The sequence below is a fragment of the Aphelocoma coerulescens genome, chromosome 3 (genome assembly GCF_041296385.1).
Source record: "Aphelocoma coerulescens isolate FSJ_1873_10779 chromosome 3, UR_Acoe_1.0, whole genome shotgun sequence".
In the NCBI taxonomy this organism is placed as follows: Eukaryota; Metazoa; Chordata; class Aves; order Passeriformes; family Corvidae; genus Aphelocoma; species Aphelocoma coerulescens.
Window position 1 is genome coordinate 58,794,389 of NC_091016.1, and position 22,784 is coordinate 58,817,172.

Below are 22,784 nucleotides of genomic sequence, written 5' to 3' on the forward strand. Positions count from 1 at the left end.
TAGTCCCACTCTCACAGATGTTGTTTAATACATTTGATGCAGGGAATAATTTCTTGCCTGGATATATATTTTTTGAAATATTTCATCTTGATTTTAATAATTTTCATGTTGTAATGAAGGCAGAAATTGAAAACCAAATGTCATAGAAAGCTAGGTTTCTTTGGTGGAGACATCACTGCATCACACATGAATATGAAAAATATTTCTTTCCCCTCACATTTTCTTGCTCCTCTCCTTTTTGAAAACTGTTGCTCATGTGCTTGAATGATGACTTTTCCCTACTGCATGTGGAAAGCAATCTGCAGATAATATTTTCACAGCAAACATATACATACCATCCTTGAAACTGTACATGCTGCATAGTTAGAAACGCAGAGTACAATTTTTGTAGACAGACTTGGAAAAAACTAAGAAAGCTTAGAGACCAGCACAGCACCACCACAACAGCTAGAGTGGAGATAAAGGACGGTGTCTCATATCTCTTCAGTTATTCCAGCCATTCAAACCTGCTGATGAAGAAACCAAAGTGACTGCTTTGTACTCCACTTCCACAGTGAGTGAAAGGAATCAAAAAGAGTGGTGTCATTCCATAACCAATGACAACTGTTCCTCTTTTAATTAATGTTAGAATACCTTTAAATCAAGGGACTTACAGACTTCTGGAGTTTATGGTTTGGCTTTTTGTTGGGTTTGGTTTTGGTTTCTTCCCCACGCTACTCTATAACAACTGACATTTCTTAATAATCTATCTTACTAATTATTATTCAGGTCTATAGGATTCCTTCTAAGTAGACATTCTCTGATTAAAAGCTCTTTTGGTGGTCTTAATTTCTATACATGGAAGATTTTTAAAAGGCAAACCTGTGCCTAAATATTATGTAAAATAATCTGGTATAAGTTACTGAAAGTAGCATTTTTATGGGGGTTTTTAGTGATTTTGTTAGTCTTACAATAAAGCTTAAAGAGGCAATCAAGTGTTATGCATAACTTACCTGAAAAGTTGATGTTGGTGCTACCTGTGACCATATTTTGACAAAACCCACAAATGAAGCCTGGATAGGAAAAGTCCAATCAAAGGACCAGGAATGTCTGAGCAAAAGGAAAATACTGCCAGGGCTGCAAAGAAATTTTATCAGTATGGGATTTAAGATAAAAAGCAGATGAGAAGCACTGGTACAACTATGTGAAGATTTCACACTTCTTCCTATTAAAGTAATGAAACAGGATTTGTAGAGAGAAAGTATCTTTTCTTTAGGCAAATTGATAATAAGCAGGAAAAAAAAGAGATAAGAATGAGACCTTTCTTATCTAAAGAGTTTATTGAACTCTAAAGAGTTTATTATCTAGTGCCTCTCTGCAAATTTTCCTTGTTTCTTTTTTTTTCCCCAAGAAGCTCCAACATCCCATCCACATGGAAGCAAATTCCACAGAGCCTCAAAACCAATGATGAAGTCTCTAAGAGGCATACTGAAGTCTCTCATAGTAACACACTGTCAAAGTCAAACTTTTCAGGGATTAACATTTTGTGGCTCATTGGCTTCGGAATAGAGGGGCAGATGAATGTCCTGTTGTGGTGAAAAGACTTCCAAAAGCTGCACAGTATTCTGTAAAAATAGCTTCACATTGCTCCTTCTCATACAATGACAGGAGACAGAGCAAAAATAAATCGGGTTCAGTTGTTTTCTCATGGATCATAGCATTAATTTGAAATGAAGAAATAATTGTAATTATAATTGTGAAAGACAGTTATATACTAAATGGAGCAAATAATGACCAGCCCTAAGAGTGGAAATTTATCTATGCAGAGTAGGGCTTGCTGTCTCCATGAACCACCATTATATGACAGCAAATTCCTGTAATACTTTCAGTATAGCCATGCAGTTCAAAACAACATGCAAAAAAAGCCTGATTTTATGTGAACCAACCCTGCCAGTCTCCCAGACTGCAGATACATCAATAACATCCACTGCCTCCTGGCATGCTCAGCAGTTTGCCACCTGGGATAGACGTTACCACATCCTCACACGACTCTGCTCATTTGGGAGATGAGGCAAGACATGCAATTAACTTCCAAGGGAAAGATTTTCAACTAATGATTAATTACTGGGAGTACTGAAGTCCACTCTTCTAATTGCCATTAGGCATTAGGAATGCTCTGAAAATAAGAATGTTAGACCAACAATGCCTTTCAATGGAAGTTTTATATTTGAATATCTTTGACTTGGATTAGTTGGATAATTCTGCAAACATTTTACATACATTTTGGGTTTTATACACATAATCCAAACCTACTGTGATATATACATGCATCTCAGGCTATAGATTTCTTTTTAGGAAAATCCTTGTATCAAAATACAATCAGATCAAATGTCATTTCAGCACTTCATGAATAACACATTTTTCAATTTCATAGATAGATACTTACATAAATACTTTGAATTTTTTAAGCCAGTCAAGGGAGGTGATTGTCCCACTCTGCTCTGCACTGGTGTGGCCTTACCTTGAGTCCTAGGGGCAGTTTTGGGCACCACAATGTAAGAAGGATATAATGCTGTTAGAGATTTTCCAAAGGAGGTCAGTGAAAATGATGAAGGATTGGAGTTGAAGTCATGTGAGGAGCAGCTGAGGTCACTTGGTCTGCTCAGCCTGGAGAAGAGGAGACTGAGGGGAAACCTCATCATAGTCTGCAACTTCCTCGTGAGGGAAAGAGGGGCAGGTACTGATCTCTTCCTTTTGGTGACCAGTGACAGGACCCGAGAGAATGGCCTGAAGTTGTGTCAGGGGAGGTTTAGGTTGGATATCAGGAAAAGGTTTTTCACCCAGAGGGTGGTTGGGCACTGGAACAGGCTCCCCAGGGAAGTGGTCACAGCACCAAACCTGACAGAGTTCAAGAAGCATTTGGACAGTGCTTCCAGGCACTTGTTCTTGGGGCTAGCCTCTACAGGTCCAGGAGTTGGACTTCAGTGATCCTGATGGGTCCCTTCTAGCTCAGGATATTCTGTGATTCTATGATTCTAAGGATTTTTGACACAACACAACTCTGCTCATATAAAAACAAATATTACAGCCTTTATCAAAGCCACATTGAACTACTGGGAGATTAACAGCACATCTGTAAAGAAAGAAGTTATGGTTGCACAGATGAAAATGAAAATGTGATGTCAATTAGAAAGCTCTGAAATGGAATATGAAAGTTATCAGTTATCTAAAATGCATCCAAAATTTGCCAATTAGCCCGGAATCACAATTTATATGGTAAGAAAAGAAACTTTGCATATTACAAAATGGGGAAAGAGAATGAAAAGGTATTAACTTCAAAATAACAAAGAATCAGCTAGAGGGAGTAATTATTCACCTTTCACAAAGATGACTTCTACAGAACTACTAGGTGTCTGGTACAAGTAAATACAGAAGCACTGAATTTTTTCTCAATGACTGCTTATGCCCTCTGCTTTTGCTTTCTAGTGTTTTCAGTATAGGAGGTCAAAATCCATGGAAGTTTTCCCATTAGCACAGTTTATACGTTATGACGCAACCTGAAGCAAAATGTTGCCATAAGGGCAAATGAGAATGGAAAGCAATAGGTAAAAGCTAGTGAAAAGGGAAGGTTCATGGGAGACTGGGTTGCACTGAACATTACAATATATATTATGAAAGCATTGGACTTCTTAAGCAGCACTTGTGAAACTAAGTGCTCTTTTCAGGTGACTTATTTTATATGATAAGAAATAACTTCTTCTAATAACTTCTAATAACTTGTGTGCTTAAACAAGGTTGGAAGCGTGACCTTCCATGTGCATGGAGCTAGATAGTATCACTGACAGAGACAGATGTGAATAAAACTCTGCCAAAAGTCATCCTGAAGAAACTGGGGCACACAGGAAGTTTTGTGAGAAGAAGAATTATTTCAGAGACAAATATATATATATGTTATTATGCAGGTAACACACAAATTTCTATCCTTCCACAGGCTTGGGTAGGGTTAGTAATCCATATCCAAGCCTTTCAGTCAGTTACTGGCATTACATGGAGTAAAGTGCTAGCTGATGCTGGGGGAGGGACGTTGTAGCTGAAGAGTTTGTTTCTTAGTTACACAGTTAAAGCCCAAAATTCAGGGCCTGAATTCAGAATTGAACACCCATGTCCCACATGTGTACACTACTGTAATTCTAAGTATCAGTTTAGGTATTATTTCCTTAACACTTTGTTCAGTAGTGTAATAATTCAGTATTTACTTGTTAGCAACCTATGATTTCAGAAGACTCTGCCTGCCATTTTTCATGCTTGCAGTAATTCCACTGTTACCATAATCACAGACATGTTTTTAGTTGCTATCAAAACTTTTGCTACTGGAAGTTCTCCCTTCCCTAAGGTATGTGCTTTATCCACTTGGAGCTAGGGGCATTTGCCCTCCTTGCAAGTGCCAAAGACTGTTGGGCCAATATACACAAATCTTTAAAAAAAAAGGAAAAGCATCACAGAAGTTTTCTTAAAAGCCAGGGACAGAGCCTGAGAGAGACAAAAGTGCAACACTTCTCACTTCTCTCTGCTCCATTGCAAAGGTTTTTTCTAGAGCCTTACCCAGCACAGAGCAGCTTGAGTTTGTGCCTCGACAAAGACTTGCTGTACCCACTTCAGCTGCAGGCACTGCAGCCCCCCCAACAGAGCTCCACAGCTCCCTTTGGGCAGTAACATCCTGACGTGTAGTCAGGGATACAAAGGGTTGCAAATGGGAATGGATAAAAGGGATGAATTCTAAGGGATTTGGCAGTAAGCAGTGAATTGCTACATTAAGGTAGTGATGTAAGTGGACCTTGGATTTCATTTCAGATTTTTTGCAAGATGAACCTAAAAGTGACACAGGTTTTTAAAAATTACCATTTCTTAAGTTGTTTTGAAAGTGGCCTTTAAGGAGATTTCCCATGGTTACTTCTTCCCCTTCATGATACATTAAAAAAAAACCCCAACCGAACCCAAACAGACAAAACCTCCATCAATCTGAAGAACAGTAATATTTCCAGAAAAAAAAAATCTTTCTGTATGAGGGAACCCATTTGTAGACATTCCTTTCAACACCAGATGAAGCTTGGATCTGTCTGCAGACTGCAGAATACACATAAGGAAGAAGACATTCTGGAAAATTCACAGTTTACCAATGTTCTTCATTAGTAGAATTTTTTCCCTCACTTCATGTCAATCAAAAGCATACTGGGATATTTGAAGGGCCTGTGAGGATTAATTTTGGCTAGAGGTGGGCTGGAGTTTTCCAAAATCTAAGGATTAAATATTGAAATAATATCCCAGCTGTCTTCAATTTTACAAGATGTTGATACAGATAAACAGCATGACAAAGTGAGAAATGAGTTCAAGACAGACACAATTCCTGCCAGCAGGATTTCCGTCTGCTTAGAGTAGGATGCCTAAACAGAGAGAAGTTAGAAATAACATAATCAGTTGCTTATCAGACCTAGGAACCAGTGTAAGTCTGATCGGACTACTGTCAGAATTGCTATGCTTGGGGAATTTAACAGCAGTTTTGTGCCTATGAATGATTACTGTAAAAATTATTCAAACAGCTGTTCACTCTCACTTGGCTTTGATGTGATGAACCACAGTCTGAATATGAACAGGGATTAGACTTCAAGTAAAACCAAAATGACGACAAAAAGCTGACATGTTGGGATGAGGCAGTTTTCAATAACCAAGACCTGGCCAAAAGAGACATCCTTTGCTGCTGCAACAGTCCCTCAGCTCCCTGCAAACATCTGACAAGAAACAAATAGACACCTCTGGGTGGTCTCACCAGAAAACACAATGTGGAATCAATATGTCATGAGTTAGATACAACTGCTAAAATGACCAGGTTTCTTGACAAGAACCATTCCTTTTCAGCTGAGCCTGAGTCCCTGAGGTAGCTAGGAGCTTAGGGGAGGCTGTGGCAGTCATGCTAAACCACATTTCTTTTCCTCTGCTTTAGCCTGATTCCCTGGGTTGCTAGAGTTATGTCCCACTGAGGGGTAGGAGCAAAACTTGCAATTGGATTCTGTCTCTGGCGGGTTGCCAAGGCAGAGAGCTGTGAGCTACTCACAGGGAGCCTTGTTTTCTGAGAGATATTCAAATACTCTGGAATTTTCCTTTTTCTCCATCCCCTTATGGTATTTGAGAACATCAATGTCCTACAGGATTAGTATTGGTAATCTTACCTCAATTCTTATCAGGTTTTTACAAGATCTATCGGGATTTTAAAAGTGTCAATTTTTGTTTCAAAGGTAACTTAATCTTTCACACATTTAGGGGTCAAAAATAATTAGTTACTATGGATAAATCCCATTCAGTCACAGTTTGTTTGTTTTTTTGTATTTTCACAAGCATTTAAAGTGACAGGTGATTAACCAGTGACCAAAGTAATATATCATGGACTCTGCAAATAAACAGGAATTCTTCATCTTAAGGTCTAAAAAAATCTGGTTTTTATTTAAATCAGATGTCAAGGAGACATATAGAGTCCAGTGTAACCTATAATTTGTCAAATATCTTAATGACAATAAATGCTACCTTTTACAGATATAGCCTTTTAACACAAATAAATATGTTACATAAAATTGCAGAGATGAAGCTTCCCAGCAAACCTTAGATCTTCAACCTTAGATCCCTGGTCTACGAAGGTACTATTGTTGTGAACCAAAGCTAATGCCAAGGGAGGCTCCAGGAGTGCAGCAAGAGGTAATGAAAAGGCAGTCAAGGAGGGCTGTACCTTTTTGACAGGAAGGTCCAGCGGGTGTTGTTCTGCCATCAGCACAATGACATGCCCGCAGACTCACAGTGGTCGTGCCAGCAGTGAAGAGCACAGCTCAGCTTGTTTCTGCCAGCCTACCACCACGGTGGATCACTGTAACAGCTGGGAGCCTCTGACAGAGTTTTTTGGTAACTTGTTTACAAAATGGAGGAAAACCTCTGCTGTATAGTCTGCTCATTTGTACGCCTACGTTGTCTGCCATTTCTGAAGTCAATACCTCAGAGCAATCTCTAAGGAACATGGAGAGGACATGGCTTGGTCTCTTTACTGCTCTTTCCCTTTTTCCCTGACCACTGTTACCTTGCTGCATTATTTCCAGTTTCTAGGGTTTGAGTTCTTCCACACTGTTCTACTTACCTTTCTGCACATAAACTGAGCTGTATTTCATGTTCCTGTTAAGCCACTGGATATGTTTAAGGCATAGACAAGCTGAATTTATTCAAGGCAAGAAAGACTAATTCTAGCCTCAAGGAGTTTGTATTTATAAATATAAACTTTAGTGGAAACACTAATTCCAATAAAGCTTGATTGTTTTCATTTCCATGGTTTGGATAAATTTGTGATCTGATGAAAAGACATGGATGCTATTTCTGGATTCCTTTTTACCACCAAGTATGGTTGTGATCTAGCTCTTGCTTTTGGAGTTTGGTTTTGGGTTTTCTTCTTTGCTTGCTTTTTTACAGTGAGTAATCATGCCCATCAATTCACCAGTGTAGTCTAGGGTAAATGGCACTGGAGAGCACAATCACTGGCTTTTGTTGATAGTTTATTTAAAAAAGAAACCTACTGTCAGGCAAGATGTATTCACACAATTGGGAGTGCTCCAGTTCTGTTGCTACAGTGTGTTGAGTACAGCTGCATTAACTATCTTGTATTTCCCTGTGTTGAATTATCTACGGGAGTGTTTACCATACTTCTTGGGCCCAGGAAGAGCTGGGATGCTCTAGCCAGTGTCATACCTCTTCTTTCTCTGGATTCACCACTTTAGATGGGAAATAAATGGAACTACAAGCCACAGGGATTGCTGTAGAGGACTATCAGACAAGCACAAAACATGAACTGAGGTTCAATAAGTAGTAATGACATGAACAACAACAACAAAAAAGCACAATGAAAATCCCCATAAATGTTAGAAGAGTATTCATCTTGCAAAAACAGAAGGACAAAGTTTTAGAAGTTAAGCTAGGCTATGCAGGACTCTTCATCCCTTGTGCATTTGCACTGTGATGTAGCTTTAATTAAATTACCATATTTAATTACCTGTCTCATTCAATGAACAAGGAGTTACTCAGTCTGTACATATCACTGCTATTCATGTTTTACCCTCTAGTCTTATTCTCCACACATCACTTAAGTCCAGACTGACTAGAGAAATGATTAATTTCTGTAGGGATGCTTTTTGCAGGTTAAACAGGCTGTTTAAAATGTATCACAATCATCAATAAATATGATGTTTGTGAGAGTAGGCATCATATCCATTTTACAGGTAGGTAAAGGAGACATAACGAAATCAACACTTGGCTTATTTAATTTCAATCCATTCAAATTACAGCTTCAAATTATTTTATCTACTTGTATCAGAAAATTTAATTCTAGTTCTACATAGCTCGCAAATATTTCTTTTTGGAATATTAAAAATCCATTAACAATATATTTCTTGTACACAATTTTCCAGATTAAAAACTGTGAAAAAACCCAGAACTGTTATCACATTGCATCATACTGACACCAGTGTATGTCATCAGCAAGGTAGGACACGTTGGATCTCCTTCACTGACCTGTGACTCTGCACCTAACAGAGTATCTTATGTGAGCAGCAAGTTATCTTTCTCTGCACAGACAGACATTAGAGGACTCTGGCAAACTTCATCATCAGGGCTTTCCACACGAAACTGTCTGAAGTGCTTTATAAATATGGATGAGTTTCTCTTGTGAAATTAGGCAGTGTGAATCACCCCATTCCATAGCCAAGTAAATGAAATGCAGTGACATGGATTTTAAACTCCCCAAATTATTGAAAGTGCCCTTTAAGTTTGCAAGCCCAGCCTTAGTTTTCCAAAGCACTTAATTTCTTCTTTTTTTTTCCCCCATTGTTTCTTGGCGTGAAAGATACTCACACTGACGTCAGCTGTCAGCATATCTACTTGGTCTACTCTCAGAAATGTCCTTTATGGCATTTGAAAAATTGTGGGATACCTCGCCAGAAACCACTAGTGCCATAGATGTCTCACACAAAATCCATGGCCAATGACATAAAAGAGACCAGTTCTATGGTGTGACATTTGGCATCTTTGGTCATGAGGCAGTATCTTTATTTTCTACAAAGATGTGCCTCAGACATAGACATTTGTTCCACCGCTACACCAGTCAGTGACAATAGGAATCTCTCCTGGATGCTCTAAGAATAATTTGAAGTTTTTGGTCTGGGAACACTTCTGCCCTTCTGAACATTAATGTCACTGGACACAAGCTGGAGGAGGGGTGCCCCTGTATCAGCACCCACTGTCTACTTTCTACTGTGTCTTCCTTTGAAAAGACAAAATTGTGCCACAGTATATTCTAGTCAGGTCCCCTGCCGGGACAAAAGGATCCCGCCTTCTCCCTCTCAGACTAGGCAGGGACAGCATTAGCCCTTTATTTAGGAGGTTATGGAAGTTATAGAGGACCCACAGACTCCAATCTCCTCACAGAGATGTCAGGGTACCTGATGTTAGGCTCCATCAAGATGCTGCCTTTTATCCTAGTGAAACCCGAGTGGGGTTGTAGAAATGAACTAAAGTGGCCCAAACTGGACTTACCATGAAAAAACAGGGCTACTGGAAGCACAAGTAGGAAGAACTATGAAGAGGAGACTGTACTGGCTCAGTCCTGAAGAATTCTTCCAACAGTCAATGCAGACTGCATGAAACTCCTTAAACCTTTGAAAGGAAGAAGTGTAAATGGCACATTTGCATAGTTATACGTACAGAGACATCATTTGATTCTTCATTACACTCAAAGGGGGTTTATATATCTCTGGTACTATGGGAATTTTTATCTAATCATTTTAAACTTATTTCTTCATGTTCTTTAATCTCTGGTCTCTGTCGCTGATTCTCACTTGGATATTATTAAATAGTGAAAGCTGACAGAAGTTGCCAGCCAGTGCTGTACATTAGTTACCACAGAGGGTCTCTAAAAGGCAACACTTTGTAGCTTTGATGATCTTTGGATGCAGTAAATCTCTAAGCATGGTGTTACAACCTTCATGGTCAAGTCAGAGTCTTCTCAGGCCTGGTGAGAGCACTCTGGCTCCTGACATCTCCCAGAGGTCTCTCTGATGGCTGCTGGCTTCTGTTTTCAGATATAGGCTCCTTGCTAGCAGTAGCAAGCTGTCCTGAATAAGTTGATATTTCTTCTTCCAGTCTACCCTCCACCCCCACTGCCAGCATATAGTCTAGGTATATCTTTCCCATTTATAAATATCTCACATTGTGGCTTTGACAAAAGCTTAAGTTCATTATAGGATGAAATACCAATTTGGTGTGGATATGATAGTTTACTTTAAAAACATAGTAAAATCTTTGCTGTGGCTTTTAAGTTCTGACTTTGAAAGGATGCAAGATTGATCTTCACAATATTTTAAAAAGAACAGTGACAAAGAAAGGTTAAAAGTCCTCTTTGAGAATTAATTATATATTTTAAATAAATCATATTGAGATGAAAGGCTTTCTAAATTCACATATTTGAGGCAAAATTCTTACTCCTTTTAAGCACTGATTGAGTGAAAGGACATATTGGAAAATGGACAGAAGAAAAGAAAAATATAGAAATTTAACATTAATGGTACTTTGAGATCTTTCAGGAAAAAAAAAAATCAAGTAACATACTTAACAAAGTTAGAGAGGAATATTATCTCCCTCTATATAAGCCTAAATAATACAATAAAAGAGAATAATTCATTGAAATAAGTTAATAAAAATGAAATTAATTATTCTAACTAGATTTTAATCTAATCACACCTTCTAATAATGAAGTAATGAAAAAATGAGTTGACTCAGACTGATTAGAGAAAGCAAAAGGATACTCAACTAATTCCCTTAATCAGTCAACATTCACCATAGCTCTTTCTGTTCATCTCTGCACACAACAGCAGCAATAGAAAAAAAGAAAAACACAGCAGCAAAAATAAGCATCCGTCTCACCCAGCACTGTTTTTTAATCACCCAGTGCCTGAAGAAACTGGCTGAAACACTACCAAAGGATTGAATTTTTATTTTTATTTTTATTTTTATTTTTATTTTTATTTTTATTTTTATTTTTATTTTTATTTTTATTTTTATTTTTATTTTTATTTTTATTTTTATTTTATTTTTATTTTTATTTTTATTTTTATTTTTTTATGAAGAGAGACAGACAGGCTCTTGCAGCTTCACGCATTAATGGTTTTTCCTGGTATGTAACAGGTTATGTACTCCAGAAGGTTAGACAGCCTGCAAAAACAGGGAACCACTGGAATGGAATATGAACTTCACTGAAAGTTTAACCTTACTGAATACTTGCTGTTTTGCTGTCTCAAGAGATCTGCCTGAATGACTTACTACATCAGACGTTTAATTTTTTTTCAGTTTCACAGAACCCCAGTAAAACCACTGTCCTTATGGTAACTGTTAAGGACATTATTTATCAGCAACAAGAGTCAGGACCCTCTTTGCAATTATTTTGCCCAGCTATAGCTCTTCAGCTAGGTTTTTATTGACTAGGACAAGACTTTTTCTATATGTGAATACTGATTTGGGGACTCAGACATTCTACTCCACTTACAAGCAAAAGATATTCCCAAAAGTGCAACCTGGCTGTGAAATTTTCCATAACTTCAGAGAACAAAATTTTTTTTTTTACTTCTCATTTCTGGAATCCCTAGTATCTTCAAGCTTGTGCTTCTGTGCAGGAAGACCTGGAGCTGTAGACCTTGCAGGGTCACTCAGCAGAGCAGACCTCTGGAAAATCTGGCAGAGGTCTTTGGCTGTGTCACCACCAGAGTTACTCAAAGCTGAGATATTTACAAAACATTTCTGTTTCAACAGACTGTAGGATTTCCCTGTAGCTCTGGAGAGCTTCCAGTTTCCTTTGATATGGATGCCATTTTGCTGGATGGAAACCCTTGGCTCTTCCCAAGAAGTTCATGTACTTACTAGTCTGAATTAAATTCTAATCTTTAAACTAAAAATATTCATTTTTCAAGTTTTATTGGACTGTGCCCCTCACCCTGGTATAACAGGAGCCAGTGGAGTTGATCTTTGTCATTGTTACAACAACTGCACAAAAATCTGGGGAATGCTATCTACAAGCTACCTGGAAGCTTGTGTTACAATGGTCAGGTCATTTTCTTCTCTTCCCTCCCATTCACAGCATCATTACCATTAGGACTTAGTTTTGGCTGAGATGCAAAGGAGTCTTTCAGACCATTTTCTTCCTTTCCTCAGGCCCTCTGCCTGATTTTTTCTGCAACACTCTTCATGAGAAATATTTTTTTTTTTAATTAAAAAGTACTGAACAAGGTTAGCTTCAGTTCTTGGCAGGCATCAGTCTGATGATTTGCACTGGCAATTTATCATCTGAGTCACTTGCCAGCAGGGACAAGAGTCCCTGAAACTAACCTCTCCACATCAGGATGAATTCCATTACATTATTTTTCCAGTAAAGATTTGCTTCTTAAGAGGAGAAGAAAAGGTTATAAATAGGTTAGACACATCTCAAGTCCCTGGGGGTCATTGTCACAAACTTAGTTATGTCTTTAATCCTGCCTAGCAAATAGCTTTTATCATTCTTCGTATTCTGCATATTTTAACTGACTACCTGACTTCAAAATTATTTAATCACATTTCATCACCATGAGCATTAATATCACTCCTAATTAACTAAAAAATATCTGAAATATTCTCTCTCTAAAACCTTGGGAAGTCTAAATGAAAAATTTTATTTAGGGCACAAGTTTTCTAAATCTTCTAGGTCTGAAAAACTGGCCTAGAAGACTCAGATGAAAAGATTTTTTTCTAATAATTTTATCCTTCCTTCTAAAATGGAAATAGCTACCCTCCTTATGTTCACTCTCTTTTGTCCCTTGTCCTCAGCAGATCTAGAGAATTCTGCAGGAAGAAAATAACTAGAAAGAACAGAAATGGATCATGTTTTCCAAAAGCCTTAGAGCACTTGCTTGGTATTCAGTCAGACCAGGTGGATGGCAATACGAGCATGTTCTTGCTTACAGAGGTAAGTAAACAAGAGGCAGTTCACTCTTAGTTTAGTAAGTCTTTGCTCTTGAACAGAGGGGCCCAGTTCTTCAACTCAGATGGACATGTGACAGAGAACTGAAGCAGAAATATGGTACAGCTTTCTACAGAGTCAACATAACATAGATGAACTGCACTTCTATTTTTGCTTTCTTATGTCTTATTGGGGAAATATAAAAAAATATGAATGACAAGATATATGATCAAAAGCCTGGATTTTTGTCCCCTGTAGAGGTCTAGCCTGGGTCCTCAAAGCCTTCCCTTTCAGAGTGAATTGTATCCTCACTATATTTTTCCCAAAAGGGATCACTTATGTTTTTAAGGTGAGGATTATTCTGTCTCCTAGGAAAATGCAATCTGAAGTCACTTGTATGAAATAAAAGCTACCATGAAGACTTACTATTTTCTATGATTTTTCTCAGTCAAAGGAAACTCATCTATGTAAATGTCGAAATTAATAGAATTTTCATGTTAGTTCTAACACAACTTAAAAACTCATATACAGCTGCTATCACGTGTAGCATTAGAATGTTATCAGAATTAGCCCCAGAGAGGGAATTAGATAACTATACATATTTTCACCTGTAAGCACTGTTGAAGACTAAACCCATGAAATTTCTTTATCATTAACTTACTGTCACTCTCATGTACACAATTGCTCACAGCTGCTCAGGACCACAGCTCGATGCCAGCTGGGTCAGCTTGCTTGTAGCATGTCCTCATGCCACACAGTCTTAGGTGTCTGCCATGGAAGATGCTGAAGTACCTCACGCTCATGTTAAAATAATTTCTGTGGTGTTTTTATTCACTGATAAAAAGGTTTTGTACCACTTAAATCCTCTTTGGCTGTGTAAATAATAAGTGCTAAATTTTGTAATTTCTTAGAGCAAATATCCCATTTCAGACAATGCCTGTTTTGGTATGATAAGTTTTTAAATTTGTATAATTATTCAGTGATTAATTATGATAAAATTATGTAGTCTTTTATTATGTTTGGTAGAACATTAACATCCTGATGTAAAGTGGAACTGCAGGTTATGTTTACATACAGCATCTGTGTGTTGCAACAGATAACTCTGCAAAAAAGCACATTTTTTCATATACAACTATGGGACACTGACATATGATCAGCAAGTGTCCCATTATGCTACTGTCATGCAGTATATATTTTCTGCACATCTAAAGCAATCTGAAACTATATTTACTTAGCTCTAGGCTCTGACTGTCCCTTCATCACACAGATCATACTGCTGTTGGTCCCCTGCCCTTGGCAACATCATATTTTTGTGCAAATGTACTGACATGATGTGGGAGATCAAACCTTTCCAAAACCTGCTTGCAGTGACACAGAGCTGAAGCTATCCACAGCTAGTGTCCTGAAAAGAACAGGTACTACAAAAATATCCACCATGGGAGCACTTAACTTCAGAAACTAGAGCTAGATAAGGCTGAGGAAGGTGGTTAGAAGAATATTAAGACGCAGTAGTTAAATGGGTAAAATGCTCCCAAGACATTTAGTTTTATGTTGTCTTTCACAATATATGTATTACAACTACTAAAAAAGACCACTATGGAAGGGATTCCATTCCCCTGTTCCTCAACATCAGTGTGCTTAAACAGAAGAATCAGTGAAACTTACAAAAGAAAAAGCAACATCTGAACAGGGAAAGCTGAAAGTAAGCCACAGTTTGGCTGGCAGATATGTTTTGAATCTGGAAAAAGGAAAACTAAAGGCAATTGCCAGTGGTCTACCAAAATGATGATGGGGTGATAGATGACCAGTTTTTAGAAATGGTAAGGTAAAGTGACAGCAATAGAGGGAAAATGGCTTGCAGCTGTGCTAACATCTGGGTTTTTTTACCCAAAGACTGAAGAAATTAAAATATATGATCGCTAAACTAATTGTTGTGCATGTTGTATCATTTCAGCTGACCTTGGTGCTGAAAGGATGGAATGCGCCACATTTGATAATTTTTAAAGAGGGGGCTCAGGAGAAGTCCACAAATTACAGATCAGTAAAGCTGATGATGCAGATGAGCAAAATGACAGCAGGCAAAGCCCAGAGGGCCAGCAGTGGACAGAGGAACACACGCTGTAAAGAGGAACGAGCGTGTCTCGTACTGTGGAGAGGGATGTCTGCCCATTTATGCCAGCTCTCTCTCAGTGTATAATTATGTTATTTTTACATATCCCATTCTATGTTTACATTCTATGGTAAAATTCATCTGCTTCTGGTTCTTGATTGCAACTAATGTCATTCACATTTTGACAGTTCTGATGGGCTATTCACGTTCTCCCTATTCCCTCTAGGTGTAAATGACACAAATCCAGATGATAAATTCATTTTCCCTCGTTGAGAAAATAAATACATTCTCTTGCACCCAAGAGACCACAGCTGCATCTTTTTCATTCTAATAATTCAAAAATTTTCTGCATTCTTCAGCCAAGGCAAAACCAATTCTTTCTGGGCTTAAAATGCTCCAACTAGCTAATTTAGGAACTTTTGGTGTTCTACAGCATTTTGCAGTTGCCCTCAGAGAGCAGCCGAAATGCAAACTTTTATTTTAGGATGGGAAATTTATGCATCTATAAACAATGACATTCAAAATGATAGTTTAGACACATTGGAGAGAAGTAGTAGTTAGTGGAATGCAATCACACATTTGTTTTAGTCAGAAAAAAAAAGAGCCATAAACTATAGAAAACAGGAAGCAATTCAAATGATTTTTTAGTATGTATAAAATTCTTCTCAAAGCAAAAACCTCTTTTCAACATAAAAACAAACAAACAAAAAAATTCAAGAAGATTTTTTTTTAATTTAAAATTTTAGACTACCAGTCTTCTGACTCAAGACTTTCACAGAAAGTTTCTTTTCTCCTAAAGAAAAGTACTTTGTCTTGAAATTGTTGAGCGTTTTAATTATGTTTGGGATTCTTGCTGTCATTTATTTCCATTTATTTAGTGAAAATACTAACATCTTCACAAATAAAATTTACATGGAGATTTTCTGAGTCACTTCCCACTTGTTTTTCACATCTATTATTACTGTCATCTCAACAGGAAAATAAGAATAAAAAGCTTATTTTTTATAATGCTTATGTAAATATGTTTTGCACTGCTGGTGTTTAATTCTTTATTCAGATGATGAATAGTATCCATTGCTATCTTTGTGAATCTTGAAATGAAAAGATTTTGAAAAAGCAAACAGGTGGTGTGATACTGTCACTTCTTGGCTTTGAATTTATCTAAATATCCCAAGCCTTGTTTTATTTTCTATATAAGAAATTAGTATGATTTACTTCTTTTAACTTCAAGAGAATAGAATGTCACAACACAGCATTTCTATTCATAGTGTACAGGATGTATGTACCAAAACTGCTAGAGACAGTGAAATCAATGTAGGAGCGGAATAGAATGCAAAAAAAAAACAAAGAAAGAAAAAATGTTATGTAGATATATGCTTATATATATATATATATATATATATATCTGTCTTGATTCTGAGATGGCTCCCAGAGTTTTATATTTTGAAGAATTCTGCATACATCCTGCAGAACTCTTGCACTGCCAGCCTGAATTGTTTGGAATGGTCAGCGAGCTGCCTCTGTAATCCTATTTTATCAGCCCTGTGCCTAAGCTTGGTGATCTTGGCCCTTTTTTCTGGCACAGAAGTCTACTGTGAAGAAAAATAGGGGACACAGCTTCCCTGAGTCCAGTTTTACTGTGCCACAAACAGTAAGGTGTTTCTCAGCCTGACTGCAGAAACAGTGCTTATGTTCCAAAAGGAGAGGAATTGCAAGTTCTTTGTTTTGAAAGTATCTTCCGGAGTAAAGAAAGAAGGGAAGCTTGCCACAAATAACTGCATGGAATTAAATCCATCTGCTACAGAAGGACAGAGAATTTAGCAACACCTTCTGAGGTTTGAATAAATGACAAGCAGTACCAAACTTGATGCCATAATATCAAGTTGTAGCAGCAGGAAAAATGGTATAGAATCAGTAATATACCAGATTAAGTACATCAAATTAAATGTGACCTCTCATCTCAAAATGAACTCTGATTATCTAATTAATGATGATAATACTGAAAAAGTCTTAGGCTGCAGAGAAAGGCATTTTTAGCATCAGTAAATACATTCCTTCTGCAAAGACAGGAACAGAGCAGTTCTGTGTACCAGACCCCAGCCAGAGAATGCCTCTGCTCCCAAAACCATGATGAGGCCAAAGGGCTACAATCATGCAGCTGAGAGCAGAATGGTGTTCAAGCACTGTGAAAGATATTGAAATTAATAATAATAATAATAATAATAAATTGAAAAGAAACAGATTGATCTGACTTGCAAAGCATAAGCATATATGGCAGTGTGTGTACTTCACTGAAACTAAGCAGAGCTATCAAGGTGTCTTGGGGTGACTTTATGATGGGTATCCCCTATCGCTGCTCTATGCTCAAAAATCAATCTTCTGCCTTTCTGTGCCTTTAAACTGAGCCTGAGAGGGGAAAGAGAAAAAAAAAAACGAGGGAACTTTTCAAAACAGTTTAAGGACACAGATACACACTCCTCTGCATTCTTCTGCTGTGGTAGCAAGAGCAGGGGAAGATCCCTTCTTGCTTTTCAGCCAGCTTTTGACTCCTTTTCTCCGGAGGCAGACGGAGAGTTGAATTGTGTTTTCCTGGGACTTCAGTTTTTCCCTTCGTCTCTTCTGGACTGTTTCAACATCAGAACACACTGGGAGAATTTTCCACCGAGGCCCCGGAGGTGGGCTCACACCGACCCAGCTCCGAGGAGGAGGAGAGAGACCACACCTACAGAAGGGCTCTGAAATCTTCCCAGGTTTCTCTCCACAGTGAGAGGTTTTATTATTTAGCATTATTATCCTTTTCCTGTGTTAAGTAAATAGTTTTTTTATCTCTTTCACTTTCCTCCAAGGAAATTTTTTTTTTCCTGAACCTGGTAGGGGAGGGATTGTTGTAACCAGCCTTCTATCAGAGGATATTTTCCTCCAAATTTGTCCAAACCAGCACACAAGGATAAAGTCCAGAGATTTGTCTCAGTGGATAAGATAGATGTTATATAAGCAACATAAACTGTAAAACTGAAGGAAGGATTGACACATTTTTTGGACGCAAGATCTATTTAGGGGCTCAATGATCAATAAATGCCTTCCCTGTGTGATGTTACTTACATCTTATTGAGCCTTCAAAAACTGTTTTTGCGAAATCTTTCTCAAAGTCATCATGGGATGCAACTGCTTTTATAACAGGAGTTTCTGCAAGGCAGATGCACCTGACAATAGTTTCTGTTAGTTCTCAAACAGCTTTCATTTTGAGTACTTCTCCTATATATGAACACAGTGTGCTAAGTTCCCATTTGTGTAAATTATGAAGGAAATTTTTGTTTCAGAATGTTTCATACCAAGCTTTCCTAGGTAAAAGTTATCAGAGACGTTTCAAATCAATTAAAAATCAGCCTCAAGGTATTCTGTTTTAAAATGTCCCCAGGGACCTTTTCACTGCTTTTAACACTAGTTGCCCTGCTCTGTAGTCTGAAGTCTGCTTCTCGGTAGCTCACTCTTTTTAATAAACATCTTCGTTTTCAAAATTGGATTAGCCTGAAAAGATGCAGGTTTTCCTTGGGGACCAAGGAGAATTTTTCTGCAGAGTGTAAAGCACATTGCCTAAACTGTTTCAGAGCTAAACATCATTAAAAATAAATTACTCATTTTTAATATTTTAAGAGCCGTTGCTATAAAGATTAGAGGTAGCTATCTGGCTTGTTATAACTTGGAAAATCACCACTAAAAAGGAGAAATAGAAATAACTGGAAGCAAATGAGAACTTGTTTATAGTTTATGAAAGATTAGTTGGACACACATAAGTTAACGTGTCATTTGCATAACACATTAATAAGTATTTTGTATGGTTTTTTTTTTTTACTTGTCCTTTGAGGGTTTTTTTCTTTGTTTGTTTTTAATAGAGAAAAATGGGAAAAACCCAGGAGTTACTTTTTGGTGTAGTTGAGCAAAAATCTATTTGTCCTGGTGAGGTCAATTGATGAGGAAGAACGGGAGGAAAGCATTTTCACTTCAGAAGTGATCCTCCATCACTGCTTCATTCCACACAGGGTCACAACTAACTTGTGAAAATAATGGAAATATTCACACGAGTCATAAACCTTCCCTTGGTCATTCCCTGCCCATGCCTGCCCACCCAGGTAATTTCCCAAGAAGCTGATGGTATCCATCTCCAAATTATTTTGGAGAAATGAATTGACTCAGCCCTCTTTGGGATAGTTTTGACTAGTGAGCATCACCTGCTTGAAAAAACTTGAGAAACACACAAAAAAGGTCATCACTTCCTCCTTCATCCTTCTCTCAGTCAAGGCATGGGTAAGAGTATGTCAGGAATCTGCAGGAGGCACCAGTCCTGCTGGGCAGAAATACCTCAGCCTGCCACAGCCTGACTCTACAGCTTGGACTGGGCAGGCAGCTGTAGGAGACACACCTTGCCAGCCCATATATGTTGGAGCAGCTGCAAGGAGGAAAATGTTTGCTTGGTTTGCAACTGGATTGTTTCCCAAGGAAGCAAGTCTTGTCAGGAAAATACAAAGAGATGTAGAGAGACAAATAAGGGGTCAAAATTCTTCCCCGCTTTCTTGCCTACCCTTGGATGGGAATAAAATTGCAGATAGTCCATTTTGTTCCTTTACACATTTGAAGATAGTAACCAAGCTGCAAATAGTGAGCTGAATGACAAAACTTCCGACCCTCTAACCCTTTTTCCCACAGTCTTACACGAGCTCATTGCCTTTGAACAGTTTGTGGTGAGAAGGCTCCAACTTCTGGCCTTTAAAAACACCAATGGTAGTCTCCCAAAAATAAAAATACTCATTTTCCACTTTAATTGCACTTCAGCGGCTTTATTACCTTCCTTCAAAGAATACATTGGAAATGTATAAATCAGACTTTTGCTGACTACTTTTCTGGTGTAAACCTTGTTTCTCAATGAGAAAACAAACACAAAGGAAAGATCTGAAGGCTATTTTCTTTTTTTTTAGAGGCACAATGTGATTCTTAGACTCATAGTCTATGTAGAATTAGAAGTAATAGAATTTAAATCACAGCAGTGGTCCTCATGAATGCTGTGTAAGCTTGTGCTCTAGTATGAATGAAGAACCAGATTCCCTTACATCAGAAAATGTAGCTAGCTAGACTGACAGGACAAATTTCCACACTACCTATGGAAGGAAGGATCATTTTGTGGCAATTGTGGGATTTAAGACTCTAAACAACATCTGCTGACAGCTAGAAGATGCACACAGCTGCTCAACTCTGCCTCATTCTCTCCCTATCTGTGATAACAAGAATTCAAATATTCAGCTTCCTGACATTACAGCTGAGCATCTCTAACACAGGAAAAGCAGGCACTTAGGCTCCCAGGTTTCTTTATAGCTTGGTCTTATCCATCAAAGAAAGCCCTTCTAAGCTCATGCCAAATTGACTGCTATATCTGTTTTTTTCTTTTCTTCTCTGTCCGATGCTCTCCCCCTCTCAGAATAAACAATGTGTGAGCAATATGAAAAGCACCTTTCTTTCCAATATGATATTGTTTTCTTTTTTTAAATTGGAAGGTTTGACAATGCAAGTGACCAACAGCTGGATGTATGTTTTTTCCTCAAAATTTGAGTTTGTTAAGCTTACTTGAGGTTGGAAGAGCGAAGGAGAAATTCAAGTGCAGGTGTATAACTGCTGCATATAGAAACCCATATATATATTGGGAAATGTACAGTTGTACAAAACACAGCACAAAACCTGTTAATGGGCAAAATATTTTTGCAAGTTTATGCCTTTTCTAGCTGTAGGCATCCAGTTTACTTTATGAAAGAGAATCTTTGGTTTGCACTATAGCTCTAGGTTAGTGATTAGTAGAAAATTGTTATTTCACATGCCACTTGATATTAATGATTATAGTATTTTTTAATGACTAGTCTATTTTTTCCCATGTTCCAGTGACAGAAATTATCACATTGTTTTAGGAATTGTGATTAAGGATGGTAATTTTAAAGGGTGTAATTTACTTCTGATTACTATATTGTGTCACATGAATAGCTATACTTCGTTATGGTGTACACTACTGTGGCAAAAAAGAACGAGAGAGTGCCTTGCCTGAGGCATGATGGAGGGGAAGAAAATTAAATTTTAACATGAAGGAAAGCTTCTGTTTAAACATACAGTTGGTTTCTTGGAATACAGCACTCTCAGATGGTCACTGCGTAGTGAAGATTAAGACAAACTGATGAGAGTGTGGAATTATGTGTCCTCATAAATACTTTCTTTTAATCCTCAAAAATTATTCAAATCCTAACAGAATGGCTGTTGCTAAAGTTGCCTATCTACAGAAGTAACCAGGGTAATATATGTTTATTTATGTAAAGTAACACAGGCAATACTACTTGATGACAGTGAACTGTTACAGCCTTGTGTAAGGCACCTGAGTTGCTCTTACATGTTTCTATTTCCTATCATAAAGTATCCTAGCATCCTAGGCTAACAAGAACTGCATTGCTTTATACCTTCCTATATTATTTAGACTATGTTGCAGATGGCTACATTATTTACTCCATTATCCTAAAACATGAAATACAAAAATTAAGAGGTTCCTGAAACAGCTATTTCACTTGTACAACCCAGTCTCTTGAGCAAAAAGTCTTTTAGACTTCTGCCAGCCATGTATGCAGAATTTTTTGTCATAATATTTATGCCAGCAGTGAATAAGAAGGAGCAAACTTGGAACCCTGTCACCTCTCTCTCTTCCAGCTGCATACTGGAACAATAAAAAACAACTCAAGATATTACAGATGTTCTACAGCCTTGGGGAACAGCATATTGACCTTTTCTGTACAAGCAGTGGAACAGTCAAAACAGTACTGACACACTTCTTTTGTTAATATGGGAGCACTTCCTTTGTTGGTACTGGAGCAGACTGCCATAAAAATGCCACCTGATCTAGCAAGGCACCCATTATCTCAGGACATTTTGTACATATAACTTTCAGTGGATTACTTCAGCACTAGAGCAAAATGAAAAAGATAACTTGGATCTTACTGCTTTCCAAAAAAATTAGAAAGCATCCTTTCCACCAAGCCCAATCCTTCAAGCTGCTAATACTGATGAGCTGTTGGCTAAGAATGTCTAAGATGAAAAATCAAATTCCAGTGAAGGTCACAGACAAAGTTGCTAGATCTTTTGAAACATTAAGAGGTAATGAAGTAATACACTGAAGAGTAAAATAATCAATAGGGCCAAAAAATTTATGTTTAGCTTTTCCTTTTTAGACTCATATATCTCTTTGACATGCAGTTGTGTATGTGGCTGCCTGCTACCTCCACATTATGAAATATTATATCTCCCCAAAAGGCCCTTCAGCAGGCAAAACTGCTAACTTTCGTGCAAAGACAGCAAGAAGTACCACCATATCACTTGAGGGCCTTTGAAAACTCAAGTACCACAAACATTTTACTTGCTCTGTGTTGAAGTTAGAATTAAACAAACATCCTGTGGATGGGAACAAAGGAGCCACCTATTTTTTTCTGTTTCAAGTTCAAGATGGAGATAAAATCAGATGTCTAAGTAATGGATTCCCATAATCACCAGAACATAAAATAGTGTCAGGGCAACCTGGCAATGAGAAGAGAAGCAGTCTTGCTTATTTCTTAA